This window comes from Stenella coeruleoalba (assembly GCF_951394435.1).
Source record: "Stenella coeruleoalba genome assembly, chromosome: 15".
Taxonomy (NCBI): Eukaryota; Metazoa; Chordata; class Mammalia; order Artiodactyla; family Delphinidae; genus Stenella; species Stenella coeruleoalba.
The window spans coordinates 81,729,461-81,740,200 of record NC_137161.1 but is presented as its reverse complement, the minus strand read 5'-3'; positions in this window follow the sequence as shown (position 1 = coordinate 81,740,200).

Here is a 10,740-nt window from a genome sequence, read left to right as displayed (position 1 = left end):
AGATTAAGGGGTAAAACAAACTCTGGGGAAAAATAAATATTTAAGGCTTTATTTCATGGATCTCATAAAACATTTAGAAAGCTTTAAATTAAGCAATACTTTGAAGAATTCACTCCTCACACCCTGCCATAAGTACCTAAATGTTCTAACATCATTTCCTCCTTGATTTTCCATGCTCTGGTTATTATAAACTAAATTCCTAGATATAAACCTGTATTCTGCACTCACTCTTCTTTCATTGATGCTTTCTCTGAATTAATACCATGCTGTTTTAACTTTCTGGATTTCATGGTATGTTCTGACAGTTGATAACACCTGTTCTTCGTTATTGCTGTTTTTCAGTTATTTTCTATTTATTCTTACAATATTCTCTGACTTTTTGAATGGTCTTGGCAAATTCCATAATACACAGTAAGAGATTTGGATTGGAATCGTTTTGAATTCAAAGATTAATTTGAAGAAGGACTGACCTCTTTGCAATTAAAAGTTTCCCACTCAGGAATGTGGGTTATCTCTATTTATCTTAGCATTTTCAGTTTATTTATTAATGTTTTAGTATAGTTTCTGACTGGATATTTGGGTTGTTAAGTAATGTATTGTTTCTTGTACATTTCTCGAGCTTACTTGTTTGCTCCTGTTAATTGTAAATTGATTCTTTTGGTCTTCTAAGGTATGAAAAATACTGTAAGGTTTCTTTCTGCTCAAGATAACTTATTTCTTTCCTAGCGTATTGGCAAGATTCTTTAATACAATGCTTAATCGTAGCAGTAATTGTAATTTTGTGTCTTGGCTTTAGTGGGAAAACTTCTAATGTTTTTTTTTCCATTAAAATGTATGTTTGTGGTAGGTCTTTGGATCATACCTTTCTGTTAATCCAAATGAATATCTCATTAATGACGAGAGTGCTCTGTATTCAACCCAACCTAAGTTTTTTACATAAATTTTTAAAATTGTGATAAATACCCATAACATAAAATTTACCATCTTAACCATTTTTAAGTGTATAGTTTCAGTAGTGTTAAGTACATTGGCGTTGTGTGAAACAAGTCTCCAGAACTCTTTTGGTCTTCTCAAACTAAACCTCTACACCCATGAAACAATTCCCTACCCCCTGGCATTCATCATTCTAGGTTCTTTCTCTATGAATTTGACTGCTCTAGGTACCTCAGAGAAGTAGAGTCATACAGTATGTGTGTTTTCATTACTGGCTTATTTCACTTAGAATGATGTCCTCAAGGTTCATCCATGTTGTAGCATGCGTCAAAATTTCCTTCCTTTTCAAGGATGAATAATATTCCATTGTATGTATACTTACCACATTCTGTTAATCCATTCCTTCATCAATGGACACTTGAGTTGCTTCCATTTTGGGGCTCTTGTGAATTACGCTGCTATGAACAAGGGCATACAAATACCTCTTTGAGATCCTGCTTTCAGTTCTTTTGGGCGTATACCCAGAAATGGAATTGCTGTAATTCTTTTTTTTTTTTATTTTTTGAGGAACCACCAAACTGTTTGCTAGAGTGGCTGCAGCATTTTACATTCCCATCAACAGTGCACACACGTTCCGATTTCTCCACATCCTTACCAACACTTGCCCTTCTCTGCTGTTTAATAATAGCAATCTCAATAGCGTGAGGTGGAATCTTATCGTGGTTTTTGTTTGTTTGTTTTTATTAAAGGGTAAGATTCATTTTTCCTACTGCTGTTGATCTCAGAGAGACAGCAGTGAGCACTGGCTTGAAGGGAGATCTTAGTTCTCCACCCAGGAATTGAACCTGGGTAGCCTGGATGAAAACCAGGAATCCCAGCCACTAGACTAGCCAGGGCTAGAGGCTGAAGCAAATTTTCCCTGGCCCTTGCCCCCCACTGAAAAATGCATTTCTCAAGGAGGCAAAAACTGTAAAAACAGGCACAAAGTTTATTATTAGGGACAGCACAAGTGGGAGAGCACACAGAGAAACAGTTTGTTTGGTTAAGACCAATGCAAGGCAGAGATACACACCCAGAGAGAAAGGGTGTGGGCGTCCTCCCTAATGAGTAGGAGCCAGTAAAAAGGCGGTTAAATCATTGATACAGGGCAGTCCTTCGGGTCTTTGTTTACCTTTGGCCAATTATCCGGTTTCTTTCTCCACACCTGCCCTACCCTAGGATCCTCCCCAGCATGCGTGCACAACTTTCTTCCAAGATGGATTCCAGCCCACCCTCTGGGGGGGGCCTTGACATCATCTATTATGGGGTGACACCCCCTCATTTTTAACCCCCAAGGAGCCTTTCTGCACGTGTGCAATGTCTCCCTTGTCCCAAGAAAGGGAAATATATGACCTCTTGATCTTTTACTCAAAAGGGTTTAGCCCCTCTCTGTTCCTGCCATGACTGTTATATTAAAGTTTCCTCAGGAGACAAAGTCTGGCTACCCTGTTTCTGTTGTTATTTCTATGTCGAAGTGCAAACAGGAGGCTGGTTGTAAATATCTAACCTGGAGCCACCTGTCTCCTGTCTCAGGAAATGCAAACAGGAGGCTAGTTCTAAGTGTCCAGCCTGAAGCCCATCTTTTTCTCACGGCAAGAAATGTAAACAGGAGGCCAGCTGTAAATGCCTAGCCTGGAGCCCATCTGTCTCCTGCCTCACTATTAAGATGTAAATGACGTATAACACTGTATTAGTCCAAGGTGTACAACACACTGATTTGATAGATGTATGTATTCCAAAATGATTACCAAAATGAGTTTAGTCAATTCACCTCAAGTAGTTACAATTTTTTTCTTGTTATAAGAACTTTTAAGATCTACTCCCTTGGCAACTTTCAAATATACAATCCAGTACTGTTAACTGTAGTCACCATGCCGTACATTATAGCCTTCAAACTAATTTATCTTGCAACTGGAAGTTTTTTTTTTTTTTTTTTTGCGGTGCGCGGGCCTCTCACTGTTGTGGCCTCTCCCGTTGCAGAGCACAGGCTCCGGACGTGCAGGCTCAGCAGCCATGGCTCACGGGCCCAGCCGCTCCACGGCATGTGGGATCTTCCCGGACCGGGGCACAAGCCCGTGTCCCCTGTATTGGCAGGCGGACTCTCAACCACTGCGCCACCAGGGAAGCCCGAAACTGGATGCTTTTAGCTTTTGATCACCTTCACCCATTCCCCCCACCCTCAGCCCCAACTCTGGCAATCACTAATCTGTTCTCTGTACCTAAGAGTTGAGGGGTTCTTTTGGTTCCACACACAAGTGATAGCGTAGAGTACTTGTCTTTCTCTGTCTGACTTATTTCACTTAGCATAATGCCCCCGCGGTCCATCCTTATTTTTTATGGCTGATAATATTCCATTGTATATATTGTATATATTCCATTGTATTTTTTTAATCTATTCATCCATCGATAGACACTTAGGTTGTTTCCCTATCTTGGCTATTCTTGGCTGGGCCAAAAGGTTCATTCGGTTTTTCTGTAAGACGGCTCTAGTAGCACTTAGTTGTCTTTAACTTCATTCAAAACAATTTTGTTAGATTGTATGTGACAGCTGTCATATCAGTGTACATTTAAAAAAAGACTTATCAAAATTGGTGAATTTTGGTGTGGCCATTTTAATATTGAAGATGGAAGAAAAAAAGCAACATTTTCAGCATATCATGCTTTATTATTTAAAGAAAGGTAAAAAACGCAACTGACACACACACAAAAAGATTTGTGCAGTGAACGTGCTGTGACTGATCGAACATGTCAGAAGTGGTTCGCAAAGTTTTGTGCTGGAGATTTCTCGCTGGACGATGCTCCATGGCTGGGTAGACCAGCTGAAGATGGCAGCAATCAAATCGAAGCTCAAAACATCCAGATCAGGCGCTGAAAATCATTTGCACCGGCTTGGTTATGTTAATCGCTTTGATGTTAGGGTTCCACATAAGTTAAGCAAAAAAAAACCTTCTGGACCATATTTCTGCATGCGATTCTCTACTGAAACGTAATGAAAACATTCCGTCTTTAAAACAAATTGTGAGGGGCTTCCCTGATGGCGCAGTGGTTGAGAGTCCGCCTGCCGATGCAGGGGACACGGGTTCGTGCCCCCGTCGGGGAAGATCCCACGTGCTGCGGAGTGACTGGGCCCGTGAGCCATGGCCGCTGAGCCTGCACGTCCAGAACCTGTGCTCCGCAACGGGAGAGGCCACAACAGTGAGAGGCCCGCGTACCGCAAAATGAAAAAAAAAAAGAGAGAGAGAAAATAAATAAATAAATAAATAAAACAAATTGTGAGAGGTGATAAAAAGTGGATACTGTACAATGTGGAACAGAAGAGATGGTGGGGCAAGCGAAATGAAGCACCACCAACCACACCAAAGGCCGGTCTTTCATCTAAAGAAGGTGATGTTGTGTATATGGTGGGATTAGAAGGGAGTCCTCTATTATGAGCTCCTTCCGGAAAACCACAAAATTAATTCCAACAAGTACTGCTCCCAATTAGACCAACTGAAAGCGGCACTCGACAAAAAGCGTCCAGAATTAGTCAACAGAAAACGCATAATCTTCCATCAGGATAATGCAAGACCGCATGTTTCTTTGATGACCTGGCAAAAACTGTTACAGCTTGGCTGGAAAGTTCTGATTCATCCGCCGTATTCACCAGACATTGCATCTTCAGATTTCCATTTATTTTGGTCTTTATAAAATTCTCTTCATTGAAAAATTTCAATTCCCTGGAAGACTATAACAGGTACCTGGAACAGTTCTTTGCTCAAAAAGATAACAAGTTTTGGGAAGGTGGAATTATGAAGTTGCCTGAAAAATGGCAGAAGGTAGTGGAACAAAATGGTGAATATGTTGTTCAATAAAGTTCCTGGTGAAATTGAAAAATGTGTCTTTTATTTTCACTTAAAAAACCGAAGGCACTTTTTGGCCCACCCAATATTAATAACACTGCAATAACTGGGGGGCAGATAACTTTTCAAGATAGTGATTTCACGTCCTTGGATATATACCCAGAAGTTGAATTCCAAGATCATAATTGTAGTTCTAGTTTTAATTATTGAGGAACCTCCATATTTTTTCAATAGTAGCTCTACCAATTTACATTCCCAACAGGGCACAAGGGTTCCCTTTTCTCCAAATCCTCTCCAGCACTTACCTCTTTTTTTTAAAATAAATTTTACTTTATTTATTTTTATAAATTTTATTTATTTTTTTATAAATTTTATTTAGTTTATTTTTTATAAATTTTATTTATTTTTTAATAAATTTTATTTTATTTTTATTTTTTATTTATTTATTTATTTTTTTTGGTTGCATTGGGTCTTTGTTGCTACATGCGGGCTTTCTCTAGTTGCAGCGAGCAGGGGCTACTCTTCATTGTGGTGTGCAGGCTTCTCATTGTTGTGGAGCACGGGCTCTAGGTGCATGGGCTTCAGTAGTTGTGGCACTCAGGCTCCGTAGTTGTGGCTCGCAGGCTCTAGAGCGCAGGCTCATTAGCTGTGGGGCACAGGCTTCGTTGCTCCACAGCACGTGGGATCCTCCCAGACCAGGGCTCAAACCCGTGTCCCCTGCATTGGCAGGGAGACTGTTAACCACCGTAGCACCAGGGAAGTCCCTTTTTTCTTTTTGATAAGAGCCATTCTACCAGGTGTGAGGTGATATCTCATTGTGGTTTTGATTTGCATTTCCCTGATGATTAAGGATGTTGAACACATTTTTATATTCCTGTTGGCCATTTGTGTATCTTCTTTGGAAAAATGTCTATTCAGTTCCTCTGCCCAATTTTTAATCTGTGTTTTTGCTATTGAGTTGTGTGACTTTCTGATATATTTTGGATATTAAGCCCACATCAGATATATGATTTGCAAATATTTCTCCCATTTTCTAGGTTGATTTTACATTTTTTGATGGTTTCCCTTGCTGTGAAAATCTCTGCTTTTTAGTTTGCGGTCCCACTTGTTTCTTTTTGCTTTTGTTGTTTTTGCTTTTGGTGTCATATCCAAAAAATATTGTCAAGACTGATGTCAAGGAGCTTATCTCTTATGTTTTCTTCCAGGAGTTTAATGGTTTCAGGTTTTACTTTCAAGGCTTTAATCCAATTTGAGATGATTTTTCTTAAATCATACCCCAGATAACTAGTGAGGTTGAGCATCTTTTCATGTGCTTGTTGACCATTTGTATAACTTTTTCGAAAAATGTCTATGCAAGTCCTTTGCCCATTTTTTAATTGGATTATTTTATTGTGGTTGCCTTTGAATTGTAGTCATGCTTTATATAGTCTGGGTATTAACCTCTTATCATGAAGCTTTCCCTTTATGTTTTCTTCTAAGAGTTTAATAGTTTTAGCTCTTACATTTAGGTTTTTGATACATTTTCACTTAATGTTTTGCATAGTGTAAGGTAAGGGTCCAACCTTATTCTTTTGCATGTGGATATCCAGTTTTCACAGCACAGTTACTGAAAAGACTGTCCTTTCCCCACTGAATGATCTTAGTATCCTTGATGATAATTATCTGACCATATATGTGACAGTATTTTTCGGGGTCTCTATTCTGTTTCATTGGTCTATACATCCATATATATGCCAGTATCACACTTTTTTGATTACTATAAATTTGCAATCAAAAGGTGTGAGCCAGCTTAATCATCAATGAGTCCAGAGTCAAAAGAAAATCTGTTTTGGATTTCATGCTCCATTGGATCACTCAAGGCACTCTCTTCTTAGCTTTACACTTCCTTTCCCATTTTAATAAAATAAGAATTTGGCTCTAGCACTGGTGTTTTTAGAATAAGCCCCTTCCTGGGCTTCCCTGGTGGCGCAGTGGTTGAGAGTCTGCCTGCCGATGCAGGGGACACGGGTTCGTGCCCCGGTCCGGGAAGATCCCACATGCCGCGGAGCGGCTGGGCCCGTGAGCCATGGCCGCTGAGCCTGCGCGTCCGGAGCCTGTGCTCCGCAACGGGAGAGGCCACAACAGTGAGAGGCCCGCGTACCACAAAAAAAAAAAAAAAAAAAAAAAAAAAAATAGAATAAGCCCCTTCCTGACTGCATGAATGTTTCCTCAGCAGGAATCATAGGGGCTAGAATGAGGAAAGGCTTGGCCTGACAGGAGCCAATCATGAAGGAAGAGGGCATCATCTGTGAGAAATGAAACACCCCTCAACCCAGAGGACCTATGTCAGCTGAGGCAAACTGGGGACACTAAATATATGGCATCAGGGATTCCCACCCAAAGGACACATCCTGAATCTCTTCTGGAAACTATACTCAAGATGCCAGTTAGACTTGCATTGTGCATGAGATAAGCATTCCCAAAGGGCTTTGCTGGAAGTTTGTTTGTAGGGGTCAGGGGGCTGAGATATTTTGAGGACTGTGGCTCTGAAGGTAACATGGGAATATCTTCTCCAAGGGCCAATTAGCCATGGAGAGAAACAATTCCTAGAGTCCCTGGCTTGTTTTTCATCCTGGAACCCAGATCACTCTTGCCCCTTTCCCTCCAACCCTTTGGAGAAGACAATCTGAGAAAGATATAGTCTCTATTGCCCACGGGAGCCTGTGGAGGTTTCCCTCTGTGCCATATCATAGGGAAAAAGTCAAGGAATGGAGGCAGGCGATTACCACTAGTACTTCCCACCCTCGCTGTTGTTCATACTCCAATTTTATAGACTACATTCATAGGACATGTCCAAAGACTTCAGATACAGAAGAAAAGAAAGTGATGTATCTATACATCTCCTCCTTATTTACTCCCATCTCAGTCTTATGCCCTGCTCTCTTCTCCATTAAAGGATCTATTGAGCTATTCTTTGCTCTCTATCTCAACTCAGATACTAAAATGTCTTATTTCACTGAGTTTATCTTGTTGTTTATTCTTTGAGTAGATTCAGTGTATCATCACTTTCCTCAAAACTTCTGTCTAGGGCTTCCCTGGTGGCGCAGTGGTTGAGAGTCCACCTGCCAATGCAGGGGACGCGGGTTCGTGCCCCGGTCCGGGAAGATCCCACATGCCGCGGAGCGGCTGGGCCCGTGAGCCATGGCCGCTGAGCCTGCGCGTCCGGAGCCTGTGCTCCGCAACGGGAGAGACCACAACAGTGAGAGGCCCGCGTACAACAAACAAAACAAAACAAAACTTCTAATGATTTACTTGGTGCTCTCAGTCTTGCCAGAATATGATGTCCCTCTAGTTAAAGCAGTTATGGCATTTACATAATGCATTAATTTATTTGACCAATATTTGATGATCATCTGCTAAGTTCCAAGCACTGCATTGTGTACAGTGACAAGCAAGCATGGTCCCTTCCCCCAGGGGGACCTAGAGATGGAACAGATAAATAAACAAATATACTATATTGGGTTAATAATTTGTATTAAGCAATACTCTTCAAATGCCAATGACATTAAAACAAAACTTATGCTATCTTAAGGGAAGGGTGTGGAATCACAGCAATGGCTAGGGTAGAACTAATCTCAGAACCAGCTAGAGCCAGTTACTTGAATCATGTCAATGCCTTCTTTTTCCATCTCTCATCTTGGCTTGGGTCTCTGTTTTGATCTCATTCTCTCAGGCATTTTTAGATGCAGGGTACCCATACAGCTGGAAGCTCTGATGCCATACTTTTGGCTTGAAATCTAATACTCCTCCACCCCCAGTTGCAAAAACTCCAGGGAAGAAATCTGTTCAACAGTTTAGCCCTGTGGCCACACCTTGGAGCAATCACTGTGTGCCAAAGCCTGCAGTGAAAGGACAGACTTCCCTGGGACACGTGCCCATCTCTTGCAGGGGTTGGAGAGGGAGGGTGGTGATAGAATAAGAAAAACATGGATTTGGGGGACCTTCCCTGGTGGTCCAGTGGATAAGACTCCACGCTCCCAATGCAGGGAGCCCAGGTTCGAGCCCTCGTCCGGGGAACTAGATCCCACATGCGTGCCGTAACTAAATCCACATGCCACAACCAAGACTCGGTGCAGCCAAAATAAATAAATACTTTTAGAAAAAGGAAAAACATGGATTTGGAATGGATTTGGAATGGCGTAATATTAGAAAGAAAGTGTGGTTGTGAAGGGGTGACTTTAGCAGAAATAGGGAAGGAGTGCATGACAGACAAAACAATGCATGTCCACTGCTAAACTATGATGAAGAATTATTTACTATGCTAGAGTAAAACAGGGAGGTCACTGCAGTAAACCAGGTCATAAGGGAAAGCCTCTTTTAAAAAACGGCAACTAAGCTAAGATCTCTAAATTGAGGTAAGGGTTATCCAGCAAATTGAAAGTGAAAAGAAGTCCAGAGACGTCAAAGACGTGCAAAATCCTTAAGCTGAGAAAATTCTTGATGTAATTAAGCAGCTGAAAGGAAGCTAGTATGACAGCAGGTGCAATGAAGAGCAAAGTAGGAGAAGCCATGATGGATGTAAGCATGAGGCAGGCGAGGGGGAGAGAGAGAGGGAGAAAGGAAGGGAAGAAGGAAGGAAGATGGAATAAAGAAAGAAAGGAGGGGGATGGAGGAGGAAGGAAGAGAAGAAAGAGAAAGAAGGGAGGGAGGGAAGGGAAGGTTAGGGTTAGGAAGGGAAAGGAGGAAAGCAAGGTCTAGTAAATTTTATTCAAAGTAGAATGTGAGTTCTTAGAAAGTTTTAAAGTAAGGAAGCATCGGGCCTCCCTGCTGGCGCAGTGGTTGAGAGTCCGCCTGCCGATGCAGGGGACACAGGTTCGTGCCCCGGTCCAGGAAGATCCCACGTGCCGCGGAGCGGTTGGGCCCGTGAGCCATGGTCGCTGAGCCTCCGCGTCCGGAGCCTGTGCTCCGCAACGGGAGAGGCCACAACAGTGAGGGGCCCGCGTACCGCAAAAAAAAAAGTGGATCCATTTAGAGAGAAACACACTCCACAGACAGAGTGTGGGCCATCTCAGAAGTCAAGAGCGGCACCAGGGTATGGGGTTGTCAGTTTTTATAGGGGTGGGTAATTTCATAGGCTAATGAGTGGGAGGGGCATCCCAGCTATTTTGGGGAAGGGGTGGGGATTTCCAGGAATTGGGCCAGCGCCCAGTTACTCATGGTCAGCCTTGGAACTGTCATGGCACCTGTGGGTGTGTCATTTAGCATGCTGATGTGCTACCATGAGGCTCAAAGTCTAGCGGAAGTCGACTCATCTGCCATCTTGGACCTATTTGGTTCTAATCAGTTTATGTCATGTCCTCAGGTTATGTCATTCTTTTAAAGGTCGTGCCCTGCCCCCTTCCCTCCTGTTTCAGTTGCAGCACGTAGGATCTAGTTCCCTGACCAGGGATCAAACCCAGGCCCCCTGCATTGGGAGCAGAGTCTTAGTCACTGGACCACCAGGGAAGTCCCAATCCAGGGGAAAAGACTTTAGCAGAACCTTATCCAGGGCCACACAGTGTGGGTGGCTTACAGCACCCATGCATGTACCCACCAGCTCTGGGGGCTGGGGGGTGCAAGCTAGATTGAAATCTGAGGTGGCCAAGATCACCGCAAGAAAGTGCAGGCTAGACAGTGGTTGCCAAACTATCTTCTGGGGGGTCTTCAGTGCTGCTCCCAGAGCTAAAGTTCCTGCGGTAGAGGGCTGTGTTCAGTAGCCTATGATAAACCATAATGGAAAAGAATATTTAAAAAAGAGAGAGAATGTATATATATATATATACACACACACATACATTATATATATGTATATACACACACGCACATATGTGTATGTGTACAGAAATACATGAATCACTGCTGTACAGCAGTAAATTGTAAATCATTGTAAATTGTAAATCATTGTAAAACA